Here is a 21,173-nt window from a genome sequence, read left to right as displayed (position 1 = left end):
CCAAAGGATTAGGTCATGGTCAAGGAGAAGAACCATTGAGGTATAATGAAAAGAGTACTTTGAATCAGGAAGCCCTGGGTTCGAGTTCCTGCTCAGATACTGGCTAGCTGTATGATTCTTAGTCAATAATAATAATAATAATAATAATAATAATAATAATAAATATTTGTTATTTGTAGCATTTATAGAGCACCTACTCTGTGCCAGGCGCTGCACTAAGCATATTATGATTATTATTTCATTTGATCCTCTACCTAGGAGGTAGACACTATTCCTATCCCCACTTTACAGATGGAGGTGAAATGACTTACCCAGAGTCACACAGCTAGGAAGTGTTGGAGGTAGGATTTAAGCTCAGGTCCTCTGGACTCACTCCACCCACTGTGCCACCTAGGTTCTAATAGAATGTAAGTTCCTTGAGGGCAACGGCTGGCCCGTTTTTTGTCTCTACTTCCCAGCACAGCGGCTGGTATATCACAGCTGCTTAATGAACGCTGTTGAATGTCCTGTGAAATGTGAATGACAGGCGTTATCGCACTTCCTCCTTTATAGTGCTGCTGTTGGTTAAAAGCCCTGTGGACGTGGGAGCTCGTGCCCTTACTGTTGTGGTAGCTAGGTACAGAAAGTCAGCGAGGTGTCCTGGGCAGAATACTGCAGTGGCGATCAGGAAGACTGCCTGTGACCCTTTGGCTTTAGCCTTGTGACCACCCTCGCTAAGCTGCTGTTTCCTTATGGCTCCTCATCTGTCAGATGGAGATGATAATATCCACAGTCCTCATCTTGTGGGGTTGTTGTGAGTTTCAAATGAGGTACTGCATATATAATGCTCTGCCAACTTTATTTAAAAATCAGTCATCACAGGCACGGGGACCAAACTCTGAGAGTTTAGACATAAGAGACAGAAAATCTGAGATAGGAGACCTGAGAACAAAGGCCAGGGCCCAAGCAGAGAGGCCTGAGCTAGCAGGGCTCAGGGTCAAGGCGAGAGGTCTGGGTGCCAGCCCCTCCAAGGCACTCTCAGCCTGACTGGAGCTTGATTCTGCAGTGGGCTGCCCTCTCAGCCAGAGGCTTCCCTTCCAGGGTGAGAGTTAGGCTGAGTGTGGGTGCAGCTCCTGACACCCTCTCAGAGAGGAAGCCCAAAATTAGGATATCAAGAGAGCTCTGTTTGTCTAGTATGAGGGCTTCCTCTTCTCCCCTTGGGATAGTGTAGACAGCCCGTCTCCAAGTAGCATCCTTCTTGGAAGGATCTGCCTTTTCTCCTGAAGGAGATGCTGTTTGGGGAAAAGTTAAAGCCCCTTGGTCTTGTAGGGTATGGAGGGAGGGACCAGAGCCCCGTGAACTTCCTCAGCTTCCTGTGCTGAATAAAAGGTCAGGATGGAGGGAAGCAGCCAGGAGGATGAATGGGAGAACAGCTAGTAACATTCTGTGTGGCTTCAGATGGGAGAGGAGAGAAGGGAAGGAGGAAGGGAAGGAAGAAAGAGAGAGAAGGAGGGAGGGAGACAGAGAGAGAAAGAGAGAGAGAAGGAGGGAGAGAGGGAGGAAGAGAGAGAGTGAGGGAGAGAAGAAGAAGAGAGGAGAGGAGGGGGGAGAGAGAGAGAGAGGAGGGAGAGAAGGAGGAGAGAGAGAGAGAGAGAGAGAGAGAGAGAGAGAGAGAGACATGGGAGAGGGGATAGAGAGACAAAGATAGGCAGAGAGAGCACAAGGGAGCAGAGAAGGGGCAGACACAAACAGGAAGGGGAATGCAGGAGAGTCAGGCTTGGGGGAAAGAGAAGAGGAAGGGAGATGGACTCCAGGGGAGGAGCGCGTGGGGTGAGAGACAGAGGGCAGGAAGAGAAGCAGGCCCCTGCAGAGGAGTGTCCGGCCCCCAGAAGGCCTCTCGATTCTGTAGAAGAGAGCACTATTGGGTGACCCCCAGGTCACTTGGCATTGGAACAGCTGGTTGTGCCTGGAGCAGGAGTGTGGGGACAAAGCCAGCATCCAGGCAGCTCTGCCCACAGGCTCAGGCTGCACATTCACATCCTCCTTCTTTGGCAACTGTTTCACCAAGGCCTTGGAAACTCTGTCAGACCTCTTCAAGTCGGCCTGAATTATGTGTGTGTGTGTGTGTGTGTGTGTGTGTGTGTGTGTGTGTGTGTGTGTGTGTGTGTGTGTGTTGGGGGAGGGTGGGTGGCACATACTCCCCCCTCCCCAGGCCTACCCCCAACCTTTCCTTCTCGTCTATCACTGCCTGAAATCTTCCTGAAATTCGAAGCCAGTAATTCAGCCTCGGGCCCTTGAAAGGTGTCTGCCTCAACAGCAGAAATACTGGGAGACAGATTCCCCTAAAGGGCTCCCTTGTTGCTTCCAGCCTCCAACTGTGCTTGGCTAAGGGAGGAGTTCTCAACAGGAGTTTCAAAACTGGTGCTTTTGGTGGGCTTGGCACACAACCTCTCTGGCCCTGGCCTGCAAGTGAGCATCTCTCTGAGGTTCATCAGGGAGATTTGGCATCACCAAGTCATAGATTGTGCTTTAAAATTTGCAAAGCACTTTAATACATGATCTCAAATAAGCCTCACAACAACCCTGAGGTCATTCCCATTTTATAGAAGTAGATACTGAGTCCCAAAGAGGTTCCGTGGTCACAAACCTAGTAAGTGTCCAGATGGGATTCAGCCTGAGGTCTTCCTTGCTTCCGGGTCCAGCACTGCAGTCTCTATGCTCCCTTGTAGCCTTTTTTCCCCATCTCTCCTCTTCAGGAGGTGAATTCCACTGTCAGTGCTGTATGACTTGAAAAGCATATTTTTTTTCTAATGCAAATGCATTAGGAAGTTGCTATTTGCTGCTGCAAAGATTTTTGGTGTTTATACCTGGCAGGGGGATCTTTGTGTCAAAGGGTATGAAACTCTCTCACACAATAGTTATCATATCTCATCATTTGTCATAGTTATTCATCACCATCTCCTCTCATTCGACCATAAACCTCTTGAAGGCAGGGACAGGGTCTTATTCTTCTTGGTTTCTATAGCAGCATCTGGCACAGGGCTGGGCACGGAGGGTGGCTCAAAAAATTAAGACCTTCTTGTGGCCAGTTGCAATAGCCTTCTGGTGCCCCTGCTTAAAGTCCCTTCCCTCTCTACGCCATCCTCCTCTCAGCTGTCAAAATGATTTTCCTAAAGTGCAAGCCTGACCTGTCATCCCCCATTCACTAATCTCCAGGGGCTCCTTTTTCCCACCTCCAGTCCTGATTACCTCCAAATAGAAGCTTCTGTTTAGCACTTAAAAGCCTTCACAGCCTGGCCTGTCCTACCTCTCCAGCCTTTTTCCATTTTATTCCCCTTGACAAGTTCTGTGATCAGTCACACCGGCCTCCTCAAAGTTCCTCATGTGGGAGGAGCTCTCTCCTCATCTCCTGACTCCATGCTTTTATATTGGCAGTACCCTCTACCTGGGCTGCCCACTCTCCTTGCCTCTGCCTCCTAACTGTCCTGTCTTCCTTCCAGACTCAGCTCAGGTCTTACCTTGTGCAGGAGGCCTTTCTGCCACACCTCCATTGGTAGAGCCTTCCATTTGCATGCATATATCTTGTACATACCTAGGTATTTGCGTGTTTTCTTCCTGGATTAGAATGTGAATTTTTTGAGGGCAAGGTCCATTTCTTTTTTCCCTTTCTCTGTATCTCCGCCATTTAGCACAGTGCCTGATACATGGTCATTGGGAAACTAATGCTTGTGGACTGACTGAATGAATAAGTAGAAGCACATGGTGGGCAGGGGAGGATAGCTCTGTAGAGACTCAGGGTAGCTAGAGCAGAGTTTTAGGATACGAGGCATTTCGGGGGGAATAGAGTGAATGAAGGAAGGAGGGAATTATAAAAAAAAGGATAAGGTAGCATTGCCTCCTCCACTTTGCCGACATGGCCCTCCCATCCATGGGGCTTGTCTTGCTGAAAGAAATTTGGGGGTGGCAGGGTGGGCGCCAGGAGCCAAGAACTTGGGCTTATGCTAGCTGATGGAAGAATGCAAACAGCTTCCTTCCCCTCCTCTCCAATGAGCTCTCTTGGGCCTTGACCTTTCCCCTCTACTGGAATCCCCTGTTCTGTGGGGCTTTGGAGAGAGGACTGTTGCCCTGCTACATGAAGGATGAACTTTGGCAGAGTTTGCTGCTTTAATCAGGGCTAATCTGGGGCTATGCTCCCAGCAGCCCTGGCTCCAGGGCAGGGCCTGATCTGGGAGGATATGCAGGGTCGATATGGCCCCAGGGATGTACAGTTTCTGAGCAGTCAGTTCTTCTCACTTCTGTGATGTGCTAAGAGCAGTCTTGGAGAGGGGATGCTCTGAGGAAACCTTGGCTTCTTCTCCCTCTACTCCCTCAGATCCATTTGGCTCTTCCTTCATGAGGGCTCTCAAACACTATCCTTCCTGTATTCACACTGCCATCTACCTGGGTCAGGCCCTCATGCCTGGATTGTGATATTCATTTCTTCATGATTGCCACCTTCTTCCTGTCCCCCAGTCTCTACCCTCTCCAAACCATCTCACACACTGCCATCAGATTTATCTTCCTAAAATTCTCCATTCTTATTATTCCTGTGCTCAAAAACTATCAGTGGCTCCCAGTTACCTGTGCTGAGAGGTCCAGACTCTCTCAAAGGTTTATCAGCCTACTTTTCTAAGCCTTTCTCATAGTGCTCTTCCACACCCCTCTTTATAAACTTGACATAGGACTTTGTTTTGTGACTCTCTAAGGCATTTAGGTTCTATATTAGCCTCAACTGGGATGGTGTCTCATTCCCCCTCCCCCACCAGACTGTAAGTTCCTTGAGGGCAAGAATTCTATCTTCTTCTCCATCCCCTCCCAAACATGCATACACACAGCAGCTAAATGAACAATAATTGATTACCAGGTAATCTTCAAATGCTGGCTATTACTCTCACTATATCACTGCAGGAAAAGGAACCCAAAGGAAAACCTTTACAAAGGAGATATGTAACAGGCCCATCGAAGGAGCACTTTGGGGGCATCAGCAGCTCTCCCAGAGTCCTTAAGGCACACCCCAGAGGCTGCCCTGCAAGAGTCCAATGTTCAGGGAAATTGCCCCTAAGAGCCAGGAAGTGCCCACTGCACATTGCTCATGCCCAGAGAATGTCAGGAGCTGCAAGCGACTGAGAAGCCCCAAATATCCGAACATAGACTCTGGGGAATAAGAGAATGAAAGGTCACAGAGCAGGAGTGAGCTTTAGAACTCAGAACGTCAGAGCTGGGGAGGGCTTTGGACAGCGTCTTAACTCTTTCCCTCTCCCTCCATCTTATGTACTGAGTACTCACTCCCAAGGCCACTTGCTCTGGTCAGAAGGAGCAGGGTCCAGGTGACACCCTCTTCAGCCCTTCAGTGTTCTTGGGAGGCCACTTTGCCTGGGGGCAGTCAGCCCTCACCATTGTGGCCCCTCCCAGAGGGGAAGAATTTCCAAGCTTGTGTGGGGCTGTTATTTTTTTCCCTAGCTTCCTTTTTTTAGCTGAAGTTCATAGCCTTCTGTTCTCCCTAGACAATTCTGGAATTATTTTTTAATATTCCAAACATGAATCTCCCTGAGCATACATGCATGTTAATAAAAGGCTAATGGTTTACTTCTCCCCCCCTTCTAAAAAAAGAAATTAAAAAACCACACACACAAATACACACAAACCAGGCGGCCCTTTTCATCAAGAGAATTAATAGCTTGAAAATGTCACCAGGAGGTGATTGCCAAATTCAGAGTATGCTCTCAAACTTTGCAGACCCTGCAAATCAGTGGGCTTGGAATTGGTTATCTGATGCTAGAGTACTGCCTTTTCCCAGGACTCCTGCTGTCCTGGGAGACAACAGCTTCAACGAGCCTGATAAAACATCTGATCCCACCTAGGTCACCTCAGGAGTCTGTGGCCAAGACCGCAGGGGCAAGGAGGGGAGGCTGGTTTGGTTTCACTTCCATGTAGGTCTGGGCCACTGTGGGCCATGGCCCACAGTCAGGCCGTGCCAATTGAAGAGGGGGCTATTTTGAATGGCCTGGAGCAGGAAACCCCAAATCCTGACCTTTGGCAGCTTTCCCACTAGGGCCTCACCTCTCCCCTTCCTTTCTCTGTATCCAGGGGACCTCCTTCCTCCTCACATCCTGCCCCTGGCCTCAACAGGGCCTATTGGAAGATCTGAAACCTTGACTCCATGGGGCCCTGGGCTTCAGATGAATTAAAAAGCCTTTCCTTTGGGTATTTTTTCTTTCCTCATCTCCCATTACCCCCCCCCCAACACACACACACACACACACACACACACACACACACACACATACACATACACACACACACACACACAGAGCTAGTGTGATGGTAACACCCATCCATTAGCTTCTCTTGACTCCCCCTTCTCCGAGGGAGAACAATGGCAGAGCCAAAGGGGAGGGCCAGTACTCTGGATTAGCTCAACTGTCCTCCCTCTCCCCAGCTCTGGCTGACTTTTCCTCTTCACGGCTCCACTGAAGATTTCTGAATAATTGTCTGTTCATTTCCAAAGGTGGGGGGTCCTTTAGGGCCTCATTGGAACTCTTTTGACCCTTAAATGGATCTCAGCTGTCAGCCCAAGACCACCTTCTGTATTTTGACCCCTTCTGTAATTTCCACAGTGCCATGGAAAACAAGATGAATGCTAACAAAACGCTCTAGCCTTGGCCTCTGACTGACTGAAGGGAAGCTGGCTTTAGGAGGGTGGATAATGGGTACAAATCTTTGCGGCTCAACACAGGTACTCTAGAAGGGGGAATGGCTCCCTTCTGTGTGTCAGGAGCTCCCCTTGCTATTGCTGGCTTGATCAGGGAGAGGCATACCCACTGGGACCATGGGATGGACAATATATTAGAAGGATCCTCCAGAAGGCATTGATGGGGCAACTCAGTGGCACAATAGATAGAGCACGAGCTCTGGAGTCAGGAGGACCCGAGTTCAAATCTAGCTTCAGACGCTTACTAGCTGTGTGACCCTGGGCGAGTCACTTAACCCTGATCGCCTCCAAAAACAACAACACTAAGAAGGCATTGGGCCCAACCTCTTCATTTTAGAGATGAGGAAACTGCGGCCCAGAGAGGGGAAGAAACTACTAAATTCATCCAGGTAGTAAGGGGCAGAAGCAAGATTTGAACTCAGATCCTCTGAATCTGGTACTCTTTCCAGGGCACTGAGTATATGCATGACTGGAAGAGGAAGCGGGCAGCATCACATCATATTGTAGCAAGATTGAGAAAGAGCAAGTGGACAGCTTCAATGATACATTGGAGCCCTTTCCGTATACATATGGGTGTACACATATAACACACATCCATATATGTGTATATACACATACACACATCTATGCAGATATGTGTGTGCCCTTCATATGTGTATGCCCTTCATATGTGTATATACAGAGCCTGGATATGTCAGAGGTGAGACTTGAACCCAGATCGACTTGAAAATTGCTAAGCCAGCTCTCTGCACTAGTGCCAACCTTTGAGATGCTTACTATAGATGAACCAGAGGAAAGCCTCCAATGCATTGGTTAGGCCCTTCCTGGAGGATTTAGGGGAAAATATGGGCAAGGATCACATAGGATGGGAGGGCTCGGAGGGAAGATCTATGACGATGAAACCATCCAAGTATCACTGTCATTAATATTATCCATAATATAAATACCAATCCAAATCAGTGCTGAGCCAAATCAGCGAGTCAATATGAAGGGCCCAGGATTGATTAATGTCTGCCACCATGCTCTGGAATACAAATTAGTGAGCTGACAAGCCCATGGTTGGAGGCAGGAGAGGGTCCTGAACCAACCGCCATGGTACAGCCTTGTTGCGTTTGTCATCTTTCATGTACACTACAGCCAGAAGTTTGCTCAGAGCTGAAAACACGATATTATTAACATAGCTTAGCTTGTATTCTTTCAACCACCCCTAGAAGCTGTTCCCTGGCTGTGGACTGGACTCTTACCCCTGTCAAGTCAGAAGCACATATTGTGAATGTGAGGGGGAGGTGTCAGAGAGTTTGGGTGGCATTGTGCGAAGCCATCCCCACTGCTAGAAAAACAGCTCATAGGACCCAGTCTCCTGTGTAGGGGTGGTAAGCGACATCTTGAGTGCAGAGTGGCACTGTGGGTCATTTCAGCAAATCTTCCTTGTGCCTGGCATTGGTATGAGAATACAAGTTCATTCAAGGTGGTGTCAGTCACTAAATTAGGTGAATTGAAGACTGATTTCAAAATATTTTCTTTCTAAAACTGACAAAATGTCGCTAACTTTCAGTTGAAGAAACATGTGAATCCTACATGTTCAGACCTATCAATGAGCTGATATAGAACAATATAGGTAGATGATGCCAAGGAAAAATGAAGTCAGTTTAATTACTGACTCTGCCGTGTCTGTCTGTATATCTGTGTAGTTATCTATGCATCTATGTATATATGTATGTATATATATGTATATATGTATGTATGTATGTATGTATCTAGCTATCTATCTATCTACCTACCTACCTATGTAGCATCAGTGGCATACCCCTCTTGCATGTGGGGTTCCCAGAAAAGCTATTCTAAGTTCAGGATATTCTAGCATTCACTCAAAACCATAGCTTATGAACCCCTTACTAATGTATTGATTTCAATTACCCAGGGGACTAGCCATGGCTACTTCAAAACAAAGACATTTCATTAAATGAGGCAACTAGGTGACATAGTAGAATAGTCTTAGCGCTGGAATCAGAGAGACCTGAGTTCAAATCTGGCTTCTGACACTTAATAACTGTGATCCTGAGCAAGTCATTTAACCACTATCTACCTCAGTTTCCTCATCTGTTAAATGGGGATAGTAACAGTACCTACTTTTTGTGGAGGAAAAAATGAGAAGATATTTGTAAAGCATTTAGCAAACCTTAAAGTGCCACATAAATGCTAGCCATTATTATTATTAATATTATTAAATATCATAGTGAAAAAAGTAGCAGAAAAACATCCCTTATCTCCTCCCCACTGCCCTCACTTAAGGGCTTACTCTCTCACTGATAATACCCGATCAGTGGGAAGAGTGATCATATATGGTGGGCACACATATAGGGAACACGTATGTCAAGAACACACATATGGAGGGGCACACGCGGGGAGGAGCACGGCAGAGGGACCATACTTGCACAGAGAAAACGCTTCAAGGGGCATGTCACACCTCAAATACTGTAGCATATGCTGATAACCTTCTGGTGATACTGTATCGCTTTCTCTCTGGGCCTGCTTCCCACTAGGCCCTGCTCTCTATTGACCCTGCACCTGAGGACTGCATCATGTCTCTGAAGCTCCCTGCCAGGTTTCACATCGTTGCTGTTGTGCCACACCTCTGTCTCCTGGGCTTCAGCTGAGATGCTAGTCCTCCCCCATAAGAGGAAGAGTGGGCTCTGCCACTTTCTTTTAGCTTAGCCTTCAGAGCCTAAGCTCCAGCCCTTTTAGAATGACAGCTCCCTTATTATATCAGACTGGGAAAGAAAACATCAGCTTTTTTTCCTCTCTACAAGGACCGAGATCTGTCATGGCTCAGACTCTCTTCCTTTGGAGCTATATGCTTTTGAAACACCAGACAGTCAGCCTAGCATTTAGAGCCTGAAGGCATTTGGTCTGTCTTTGATGTTATTTACTCCCTAGAAAGGTCAATGTCTCAGTTCCAAACTTTTATCTGACTTAGGGTTAGAACATTCCCTTTATTCCGTCAGTTCCTTTTTACCAACCTGTATCTTCCTCAGATCATTCCAGGTGTTACCTTCCAACAAATGTCAAAGGACTGCCTGGGTGTGCAACAGTGCACTTTTCCTAAGCACCACCCCTCCCGCAAGCCTTTGGGTCTTTCCATGCAAATAAATCTGAACAAACACAAAGCTAAGCTTAGAGGGCAAGGTCATAATCTTCCTTCTGGCCCACTTTCCTTCCTTTAATAAGTACATGGGAACAACAAACCTCTTAAATAGTGAGTTGTTTTACAAATCCATCCACGATTTCCTAAATAAAATGGCATGGTAAGAGCATTTAATGGATTCCAATGGGAGGGAAAAAAGAGAGAAATATCCACCTATCAAGTGGACTGGGAAAATAATATTATTTTATAATGTTACATGGTGCGGGGTGGGGGTACAGGGTGGGGGGAGGAGAGGCAGCTATGGCATAGTGGCAGCAGCCCTGGACTTGGAGTAAAGGGTCCTGGGTTCAGATCCTAGCTCTTCTACTGACCTCCTGAGTGATCTTGCATGAGTCGTTGTTCTCCCATTTGATCCTAAAAACAACCCTGTGAAATAGACAAGATTATTATCTCCATTTTACAAGTAAGAAAAGAGAGACAGAGACCAGAAATAGGGACAGAGACAGAGAGACATAAAAACACAAAGGAAGAGAGACAGACAGACACTCACATAACCTGTAAGTAACAGAGGAGTGGTCTAATATAGCCCAGGACCCTGGAGGGTCACTGAGGGTGTCCGAGCCTGGAGGGAGCTAGGAGGAGGGAAAATTGGTATTATCTATTCTCAGTTACTGTGAATACAAAAACCTAATGACCACTTTCCCCTGGAGTCCTGGTGGTTCATTCTGTGTGGGAGATAGTCAAAGGAAGCTAATTTTCTAAGAATGGGCTCAGAAGGCCTTGGATTGAGCAGGCTGTTCAAGTTAAGAAGTTGAACAATGCCATAGTCATGTTTGCAGAAGGGCCCTTTAAAAGGACTGGGTAGGGGGGCGTGAGGGGAGAAAGAGCAAGAAAGAAAGGGCTAGGTTGTGAAACCCCATTCAGTGGGAAAAGAGAGCCATTCTGGCCTTTGTCAAAAGCAGAGTCAGAGTGCTTGCTAGGCAGTTGGGGCTTGAGCTTTGATTTCTTCCAAATGGTCCCAATCAGTGGGAAATTACCCAGTCCATTTTGAGCAGTAGTTCCCAATTGCGACTTTAACGCAGCCTCTTGGGGGTGGGGGGAGTGTTTACAGACAGATCAGCTGGCTGAGCCCAGAGCCTCCATCCTTTGTCTTTCCCCTGACAGTTAAGATAGCCTGTTTTGGCCAGGGGATGGCTTTGCTTTTTGGTTGAACTGGTGTCCATGCCGCCCAGAAGACCTAACAAGGGCTGCCGCTTTTTAGAGCTCAAAATGACTTTTGGGCTTGTGGGTTCTCCAGCAGGAGCCTGGTAAGAAGCTGGTGGTTTCTGAAAAGTTATTTGTAGCTTTGGAGACAGCCTGGCGATCGCTCCTGCAGGGGAGCATTCGGCGAGTGCCTACTGCCCCCTAACTATTTGTTGAGTGAGCCGCTAAGGTATAGTGGAGTTGCTAGCTAAACAAGTGGTTGCCATGGAGATGGCAATCCTGAACTGGGTTGCAGGAAAAAATAGAATTTCAAGGAGGAAATATTTTCTAGTCCTTCTGGTACCTTTTGAGAAACTTTGTGGCAGGGGGTGGAGGAGGGGAGGCTTGGGAAAGGTGGAAGGAAGAAACACTTCTTAGTCCCCTGAATCTCAGAGGTGGAGGGGACCTTGGAGATCCCCCAGACAAATCCCCTTGTTGCATAGAGGATGGTTATTATTACCAACCTGTGGTACCTATCATATATCCGCAAATGCACAGAGCTCACTTTTCTCCACGTGACCTTCTTCCTGTGTAGAGGATCGGGATATCCATTAGCAACCTGATCTGAACAAGTGAATTGATGGCTAATTAGCTCGATGGGGAGTTTGGTGCTTTGGAAGCCAGCCTTTTTGGCCTTACTCTGGTGTTCCTTGTCAACTGACTGACTCCCTAATCAGAGCCACAGCCCAAGCCCTAATCCTGGCCATTGATTGACTCCTAGGTCTAATTACAGATTGACTTTTAACCAGGCCACGGATAGAACCCTAATCCCAATCACAGATTGACCCTGTAATCTCAGGCATAGAATGATCCCTAATCCCAATCAGAGACTGCCCCCTAATCCTAGTCAGAAACTGATGCTTTGTCTCAATCACAGAATGATCTCTACCCTAAGGGAAAACCAATTGTCTACAGAGAAGGGAAATTTTTTAAGAAATGAAGTAACAGGTAGGAGTGACAGACGCGATGAGCCTCCCCCTTTTCATGACAGACGGCCAGCAGCAGGTGAAAGAATTAGAATATGAGGCTGATGATAGGATTATTCTGAATTAGAATCAGAGTCTGTCAAAGTTGGAAGGGAACTTTGGTTCAGTTCCCTCATTTTATGAATGAAGAAACTGAGACCTAGAGAGTATAAATGACTGGCCCAAGATTACCCTCTTAGTGACCGAGCTAGAACTAGGCTCCAGGTCTCATCACTCCTGTTTGAAGGAAAACTGAGTGTGGAAAGCGCAGGTTATGTTTGGTTCTATTAACAAAAAAAATACTTGTTAAACACTTATGTGCTGTGTAATGTGCTAGATGTTGGTGTAGACATGAAAGTATACAAAACATGGCCTTTGCCCCCATGAAGCTTACTTACAGTCTAGTGAGGGGTAGATGAGATAGCTATAATGCAAAAAAAAGGAGGGGGGACTGTTTTAATTAAGTTATTAATTCATAATTAAATTAATTATTAAAAATAATAAATGAGGAAGTATGTGAAAGAAATGTAAGTAGAGGAAAAGGCTCTGTGACTCCAGGGTTGGAGTGTGGCAAGGGGACCATGGCACACTTATTAGAAGAGCCAACATTTGGATTGCCATTTCATTATTTTTTTCTTTTCTTTTTTTCTAATTTATTATTTATTTTTAACATTATTTTCCCCAAATTTTGAATTCCAAATTTTCTCCCTCCCCCCCCACTGAGAAGGCAAGCAATATGATATCAATTATACATGTGAAATCATGCAAAACATTTCCATATTAGCCATGTTGCAAAAAAGAAAAAAGTAAAAAAAAATTATACTCAGTTTGCACTTAGAGTTCATCAGTTCTCTCTCTGGAGGTGGGTAGCCTTTTTTATCATGTGTCATTTGGAATTCTTTTAGGTCATTGAATTGATCAGACTAGCTACGTGTTTCACAGTTGATCATTGTTACATTAGTTCTGTTGCTGGGTGCAATAATCTCCTGGTTCTGTTTATTTCACTCTGCATCAATTCTTATAGGTCTTCCCAGGTTTTTTCTGAAATACCTTCCTCATCATTTCATATAGCACAATAGTATTCCTTCACAATCATATACCACAACTTATTCAGCCATTTCCCAATTGATGGATATCTCCTCAATTTCCAGTTCTTTGCCACCATGAAAAGAGGTGCTATAAATATTTTTGTAACTATAGATCATTTTCCTTTTATCTTTTTGGGATATAGACCTAGTAGTGGTATTGGTGGGTCAAAGGGTATGCACAGTTTCATAGTCCTTTAGGCATAGTTTCATATTGTCTCCAGAATGATTGCATCAGTTCACAACTCCACCAGCAGTGCATTAGTGTCCTTGTTTTTCCTTATCCCCTTCAGCATTTGTCATTTTCCTTTTCTGTAATGTTAGTCAGTTTGCTAGGTGTGAGATGCAGCTAAAATTAGAAGGAAATCGGGAAACTGGGGGAAAAAATTACAGCAAGTTCTTCGATAAAGGCCTGATTTCTCAAATATGTAGGGAACTGAGTCAAACTTATAAAAATAAGAGCCATTCCTTAACTGATAAATGGTCAAAGGATATGAACAGTTTTCAGAAAAAGAACTCAAACCTCTCTATAATCATATAAAAGTACTCTAAAACACTACTGACTAGAGAAATACAAAATAAAACAACTCTGAGGTACCATCTCATGCTTAGCAAATTGGCTAACATTACAGAAAAGGAAAATACCAGTATCTTTGCCAAGAAAACCCCGAAAGGGGGTCATGAAGAGTTGGATACCATTTGAAATGACTGAACAAGAAAAGGTGCTTAATAAATTTTTGCTGATGAGTTGATGATAAGAATCCCTTACATTTGAATAGCTTTCCACTTCAAATGCTTTCACCTCTTGTCTGGCTTGCCCTTCATCATAATCCTGGAAGGGAGCAGGTATTTTTTATTTATGTTTATTTGTTTGTTTATTTATGTTTTTTATTTGCCATCTTAACAGAGGGCAAAAACAGGTTCAGAGACCCAGTCTAGAACCCACATCTCCGGATTCCTCCCCGTCTTCTTTGCCTTTCTGGTTGGACCAGGGACCGTATCTTCTTTTCTTTCATCTTTACCTGCCCTCATTCCCCTCCCCTGGTGGTACTTTACCCAGTTCAGTGCGGGGCACCACAGTAAGCTTCTATAAATAATGAAGACATATTGACTGGCGGCAGAATTGGAGCCTGAGTCCATCCCAAGAAGAGTCCCTCACCTGCCCCATTTGTGAGATGCTGCTACAAGCCAGGTAGAGGGTGGAGGAGTGGCAGTCACTGGTTAAGAGTCAAATAGAGGGGTGTTTTTTAAAGGAAGGCCGAGTTTTAGTGCTTTTGATGTCACTGTGTGTCCTTGGGTAAATGGCTTCCTCTTCCTTGGTCTCAATTTCCTCCTCTGAAAAAACGAGTTAATTGTATTGAACGTCTAAGTTTCCTCGCTGCACCCCGGTGATTCAGTGTGCCAGTTGAAGGCCCCTTGGCCGGAGATGGGCCGTTCCCCCTCCCGCCTGCCCGTATTGACTTCTCCCTGATGACATGTGCTAGAGACAGCCAAATTGCAGTGGCCTTCAAGAGGAGGGAAGGGAAATAGGCACGAGTTGCTTAGTGGCTGTTCAGATCACTGGGAGGCCTTTGTGCGATGCCAGAAGCCACTCACTCTAAAATGGCAGCTCTACTCTGCTCTGCTCAGCTCAGACCACAGACAGGCTCAACTCAGTGAACGTGCCATGGGAGGGCCCAGAGGTCCCAGGGATAACTGTAGGTGAGGACTGAGTGAGTGGGGGGGTTGAGAGGGAGGGGGATACAGGTGTGGAAACTGCCTGTTGAATGTCTCCTCAAATATCTGTTCTTTCTAGGTCAGCTTAGATCTCTCTCTTCCTTTGTAAAGTCTTCTCTGACCACCTCAGCCCATTTTACAGATGCAGGTTTAGAGAAATTAAGGGGATTAGTCAAAGTCTCACAGGTAGTAAAATCAGAGACCTGAGATTGGAACCCAGGTCCTATGGCTCCTTGTTCAACCAACTTTCTAATTAGCCTATAGTGCTTTAGAATATAAGCATTAGAAGGAACTTTAATGATCGTCCCTGGAGTGGGGGAGGGGATGGGGATCAGCAAGATATATATATTCTATATATGTGTATATATGTATATATATTCTATATATGTATATATATTCTATATATGTGTATATATATATTCTATGTATGTATATGTATATATGTATATATATATTCTATATATGTGTGTATATATATATTCTATATATGTATATGTACATATATATATAGGAAAGGGCACTGACTTTAAAGTCTAGGGACCTAGGTTCAAATCCTAGCTATGCTTCTTTTTCCCACTTTACTAATTCCCAAGCAATTTATTTTTCTGGTCCTGGGATTACTCCTCTGTCAAATAATGGGGACTGGAGATCATCTCAGAGACCCATTCCAGGTGTCACATCCCACTATCCTGTGAACTCCACAGTGGCTGAGTAGCCGAGTACTCACTACTCTGGCTAGGTCTGGAAAGAGCATTGGATTTTGAACCAATGGCTTGGCCTTAGCTCCGAGCTTTGTGACTGAGGGTTCATGGAATCAGCTCAGAGGTCATCTCATCCGACTTCCTCAGTTTACAGATAGAGAAACTGAGGCTCATAAAGCTTAAATGAATTGCCCAAAAGTCACATGGAGAGTAGAGAAGAGACCCAGGATTCAAGCCCAGGTCTCCTGGCTCCAACTTCAATAACCTCTTATGTCACCATTCAGCCTCTAATCTCTTTTCACCTCACTGGAGCTCAAGCCGAAGGCTACCACCCCTGAACCAGATGATAGCCAAGATCCCAGCCAGTTCTAGGTGCTGTGCCCTGTGTCGGGCACAACTCGCCCAAGGTCACACAAGGAGGGAGGCCACCCTACGCAGTCTCCTATGAACCACCCTCGCAGGTTTCATCAGCACCTTTCATTAAGCCATGGTACAGTGGAAAAAACACTGGCTCAAGTCAGAAGACCTAGGTTTCAATCCTACCTCCTCCTCTGGCAAGTCCCTTAAGTTTCCTGAGACTCAATTTCCCTATCTGTCAAATGAAGGGGTGGGACTGATTGGCTCCTGAGGTCCCTTCCAGCTGCAGATCTATGATCATATGATTGTGCCTCTTCTTAAGTTCTCTTTCCCTCTCTCATTCTGTCTCTTTTTCTCTTGGCTTCCTTTCATGCACACGTACATGTGCGTGCACATGCATACATACACACACACACACACACACACACACACACACACTCCAAACAAAACATACACATACCCTAGAGGAATTGTATATAGTGGAAAAATGGAAAAGCTCTGGGAAAAGGATAAGGAGACCTGGGTCCTGGTGCCAGATCTATTACTCCTTCACTGTGTCACCTTGGACCAGTCACCTATCCCTCCCTCTCTGGGCCTCATTTCCTTCTTTTGTCAAATAAAGAAGCTAGACAACCTCTGAAGTTTCATCCAATACTAACACCGCGTGAGTCTGATTTCCCTGCTGGCATTCTGGTCCCCTTCTCTCCCTGGTCCCCTTCTCTCCCTGGCCCCAGGCCCACACACATATTCAGTCCCTCAAACACAGCTTTTAACTGAAGTGGAAATTTTCTTTCTGTGGATTTGGGTCTCTGTGTACTTATATAGGAATGCCGGTATATCTGAAACTTCTCCCCAGAGAGGAGTGTCGATCATAACACATGTATGCTTATTTTCACAGCCCCCATCATCTAAAATCATAATGTTAAAAACAAATAAATAAATAAATAAAAATAAAATTATAGCACTGACTCCTTGAAGCCACAAAACCAGTCCCCAAATGGTTCTCCTCCTTCCACCCCCAACTCCAGAAACACTTCACTGCCTCTTGCCTCCCCCTTCTCATCCCTCACCACCAATCCCATACATTCCTTCCCATTTTTCTTCCTTAGGCCTTCTTGGGGGCAGTGAGGTCATGGGTAGAGAGGGGTAAGTGGGTAGAGGTGGCAACAAGGGGAGGTGGAGACTGAGAGGAAGGAAGGATGAGGTTGGGAAGGTGAGACCATAAAGTGTTAGAGTGAGGAGAAAGGGGAGACAGAAGGAGAGATTGGGCTTTGGGGCCACAAGGGAATGGTGCAAACTAGAGAATGTTAGTTGGGTGAGGAATCTAGACAAGGAACAAGCATTTATCGCGTGGCTGCTAGGTGGCAGGTACAGTGCTGGCATCATGGGATTAAAAAGAACATTAAGAGATCCTTCCAGTGCAATGGTAAACCAAGTGAGCTTGAATGATCTGCTCAAACGTGCAAGGCGAATGAGTTATCCAAGTAGAACCCAATGCTCTTGGCTCCCAGCCCCATTCAGGGCAGAGGAACTACAGCTATCTCTTCCATGCCACTAGGGTCAGGGGCGTGACATCCCTGTGATCCGGAAAATCCACATAAAATTTTCTGACTCTCCTTTCGTACCAGAGAAGAAGTCTGAATTTTTTTTCTTTTTCTTTTATGGGGTGTCTATAGTGCCTTATTAGGTATATTTGGGGTTCTAAAAGATAAAATATGTTGATATTATACAATACTATGCATATATTTTATGCATTTGTCTGCATGTTTTGCAAAACTCTCAAGAAATTCCCATTTAATTTCTTATGCTGACCTGTGATATTTCGAAACCGTGATGGGGAAAGTTGTGATGTGGAAGGAATAACTGGACTTGGGTCTCTTTTCTCAGGATAACCATGCCAGATGCTGTTTATCCAGAGTTGATTAGAAAGCAAAGCCTTAGTCCTGATGTGGTCATTAACTCCAATTTCCATGTTTGTGAATCATTTTACAAATGGATCATATCAGGGGTTCTCAGCCTTTTTTGTATTATGGACCCCATTGGCAGTAAATTTACTAAAGCCTATGGAACTCTCTCAGAATGGTTTTAAATGCATAAAATAAAATACATAGGATTGTAGTTAATTTGAGTATTTATAATAGTCAAAGGACCTATGAAGGAAGGAGCTATGTGTATCCAGAGAAAGAACTGATAAATAGAAGTACATATAGAATAGTTTTGTGTATATATGTATGAATGTATGTATACACACACATATTTGTGTCTAATGTTAGCCATCTGGGGGGGAGGGAAGAAAAAAGGGGAAAAAAGAAAGTTGCATGATAGCTTGATTATATATTTAAAAGGAATAGCAAGTCATACATAATATAGTTGCAGTTTCATGTGCAATCATCTTTTTTCTATTATAATATGTTACAGAAATGCTTGTTTTATTTCTTAAGTTCAGAGCAAAATAAATTAAAAAAAATAAAAAAATACATACGATTGAAAAGGAAACCAATTATATTGAAATAATTATCAATGTATTTTTAAAAAGTAGTTTAAGAATCCCTGGGCTGGATGATCTCTGAAGTGCCTTCTAGCTCTGGCATTCTGTAAATCTCTTAAGTAAGCTAGCTTCAGCATAGAACAGATACCCACTGACCTTGAGGAGACAGGGTGGGAAGGGGTTGGCCAGGCACATACATAGGCTCTTCCGAATGGGAAGTGGAGTCTGTGACTAAGGAAGATCAGCAACCCTCACTATTTCCTTCTCTCCCTCCTCCATTCCATCTGAAACCCTGCCTAGTAGGCAGATCCAGGAGATCTGTGCAGCCAAGTAGCAAAAGTTGGTAGATATAAGGAAGAAGGAGAGGGCATCCACAGGGTACCATGATCACCCTCAGTCTGAGCCCTCCCATGGTCTTCCAGGGTCCTTCCTTTCTATCCCACCCCAAGATCTCACCAAACTCACTTCTCCCACACAGTCTGCTTTGATTCAGAAGGGACCTGATGATTCACTATTTACTCACATCTGAATACAGTGGCTATACACAGACATTTTAGTACAAGAAGTGAAGACAATGAGCGTATGCTTCCAAAGACATATTTGCTAGGTGGTTCTCTTTGTGTCTAGGCTGTTTTTGTTCATCCGGGACATGACCTATGTAACTTTCAGACCTCAACTTGGGGCCAACCCTCCATGTAACCTTGCCCTACTGACTGAACTCTCTGCCATCTCAAATGGAGTCCTTTATCTGGCCTCCTTCCTGGAGTCCTTTATCTGGCCTTCTGGTAGGTCAGTGGCTTGTTATAGGATTATAGATTTAGAGCTGGAAGATACTTTTAGTAAAACTCCCTCATTTTAGAGTTCAGAAAACTGAGGCTGAACAGTGACTTACTCAAGTCTTGCAGGTAAGAACTATCAGAGGAGAGATTCAAACTCAGGCCCTCAGATTTGCAATCTAGCACTCTTTTCCCTGCAATGTTGTATTCCTCTTCTCCTCCTGAGGCAATGTAATCTCTCCGAGGTATGGCCTCTGTGGTTTTTCCTCTTTATATCCCCAGTCCTGAGTAATAAATTCTTGTTGAATGGAACTTGTTGCATATTACATTCACCACCGGTGTCCTTAGCTTTGATGATAATGGTGTATATTCTCCTACTGAAGGAATAATGACCTGTGGTGCGAGATGAGGCTTCAGCATCAGGGATGAGCAACACTGAACCGTCCACACACCTTTTGCCTGGTCATCCTTGTGACTATTGGTACGTGGTTGCAAGTCAGTTGCCGGGGGTTAGGTCTTGGTCTGTGGCAATGGTCAGGGTTTAGTCTGTGTCCAGAGTTAGAGTTCAGGCTATAAACAGTGTTAGTAGGAGACAATCTGTGGCTGGGAGTAGGGAACAATTTTTGATTGAGATGTGCTAGTAAATGTTTGACTACAGGAATAAAAGCAACACATATACAATACCCCTTTAAATTTAATCTGCATTATTAACATTTTCTCCCTAACTTTTTAAAGTCTAGACAGTTAACAAAACAGTAAACGAAGCCCTGACTTGTAGTGTTTGCTGATTTTTGAGGTGTAAGGGCTCACATTGAAAATTTAACAGTTGGCTCTTGTGAGCTACTATGAACCAGGTCCAGCGTACCACTGGTCTCTGGCTAGTCCACATCTTTCCATCTTGGGCAGAGGCTGTTGTGATACACTTTGTCAAATATCTAGCTAAAATCATGATGGCATTCTCTGGCATGATGGCATTGGAATACCTATGGCATTCTCTAATCTACCAGTCTTGTAACATCAATAATGTGGAAATATGTTTTACATGATTACACATGTATAACCTATGCCAGATTCCTTGTCATCTTGGGGAGAGGGGAAGGGGAGGGAAGAAGGGAGGAAGAAAAATTTGGAACTCAAAATCTTTCTTTTTAATAATTTATTTTTAGTTTTCAGTAGTCACTTCCATAAGACTTTGAGTTTTAAATTTTCTCCTTCTCCCTCTCCTCCCCCTTCTCCAAGACAGCATGTAATCTGATATAGGCTCTACTTATATATTCACATTAAACATATTTTATATTAGTCATGATATAAAGAAGAATTAGAACGAATGGGAAGAACCATGAGAAAGAAGGAACAAAACAAAACAACAAAAGAAAAGGAGAGCAAATAGTCTGCTTCCATCTGCATTCAGACCCCACAGTTCTTTCTCTGGATCTGGATAGCATTTTCCATCATGAGACTTTTGGAGATGTCTTAGATCCTTGCATTGCTGAGAAGGGCTAAGTCTATCAAAGTCAGTCATCACACAATGTGACTGTTACTGTGTACAATGTTCTCCTGATTCTGCTTACTTCACTCAGCATCAGTCCATACGAGTCTTTCCAGGTTTTTCTGAAGTCAGCCTGCTCATCGTTTCTTATAGCAAAACGGTATTCCATTACATTCATATACCACAACTTGTTCAGCCATTCTCCAATGGACATCCCCTCAATTTCCAATTCTTTGCCACCACAAAAAGAGCTGCTATAAATATTTTTGTACATGTGGGTCCTTTTCCCATTCTTATGATCTCTTTAGGACACAGACCTAGAAGTGGTATTGCTGGGTCAAAGGGTATGCACATTTTCATAACCTTTTGGGCATAGTTCCAAATTGCTTTCCAGAACGGTTGAATCAGTTTGCAACTCCAGCAACTAGGCATTAATGTTCCAATTTTCCCACATCTTCTCCAACGTTTATCATTTTCTT

The 21,173-nt window shown here is 44.7% G+C and overlaps 1 protein-coding gene across 1 annotated transcript in view; it reads left to right on the top strand.

The window, feature by feature from the left end:
* PLXND1 (plexin D1) overlaps positions 1-21,173 on the top strand; it is a 200,692-nt gene that overhangs the window by 27,851 nt on the left and 151,668 nt on the right. The gene's annotated exons all lie outside the window — the stretch shown is intronic.

Source organism: Phascolarctos cinereus, unplaced genomic scaffold (genome assembly GCF_003287225.1).
Source record: "Phascolarctos cinereus isolate Bilbo 61053 unplaced genomic scaffold, phaCin_HiC Scaffold_4;HRSCAF=312, whole genome shotgun sequence".
Classification (NCBI taxonomy): Eukaryota; Metazoa; Chordata; class Mammalia; order Diprotodontia; family Phascolarctidae; genus Phascolarctos; species Phascolarctos cinereus.
This window is presented reverse-complemented; position numbering and strand designations above follow the sequence as displayed.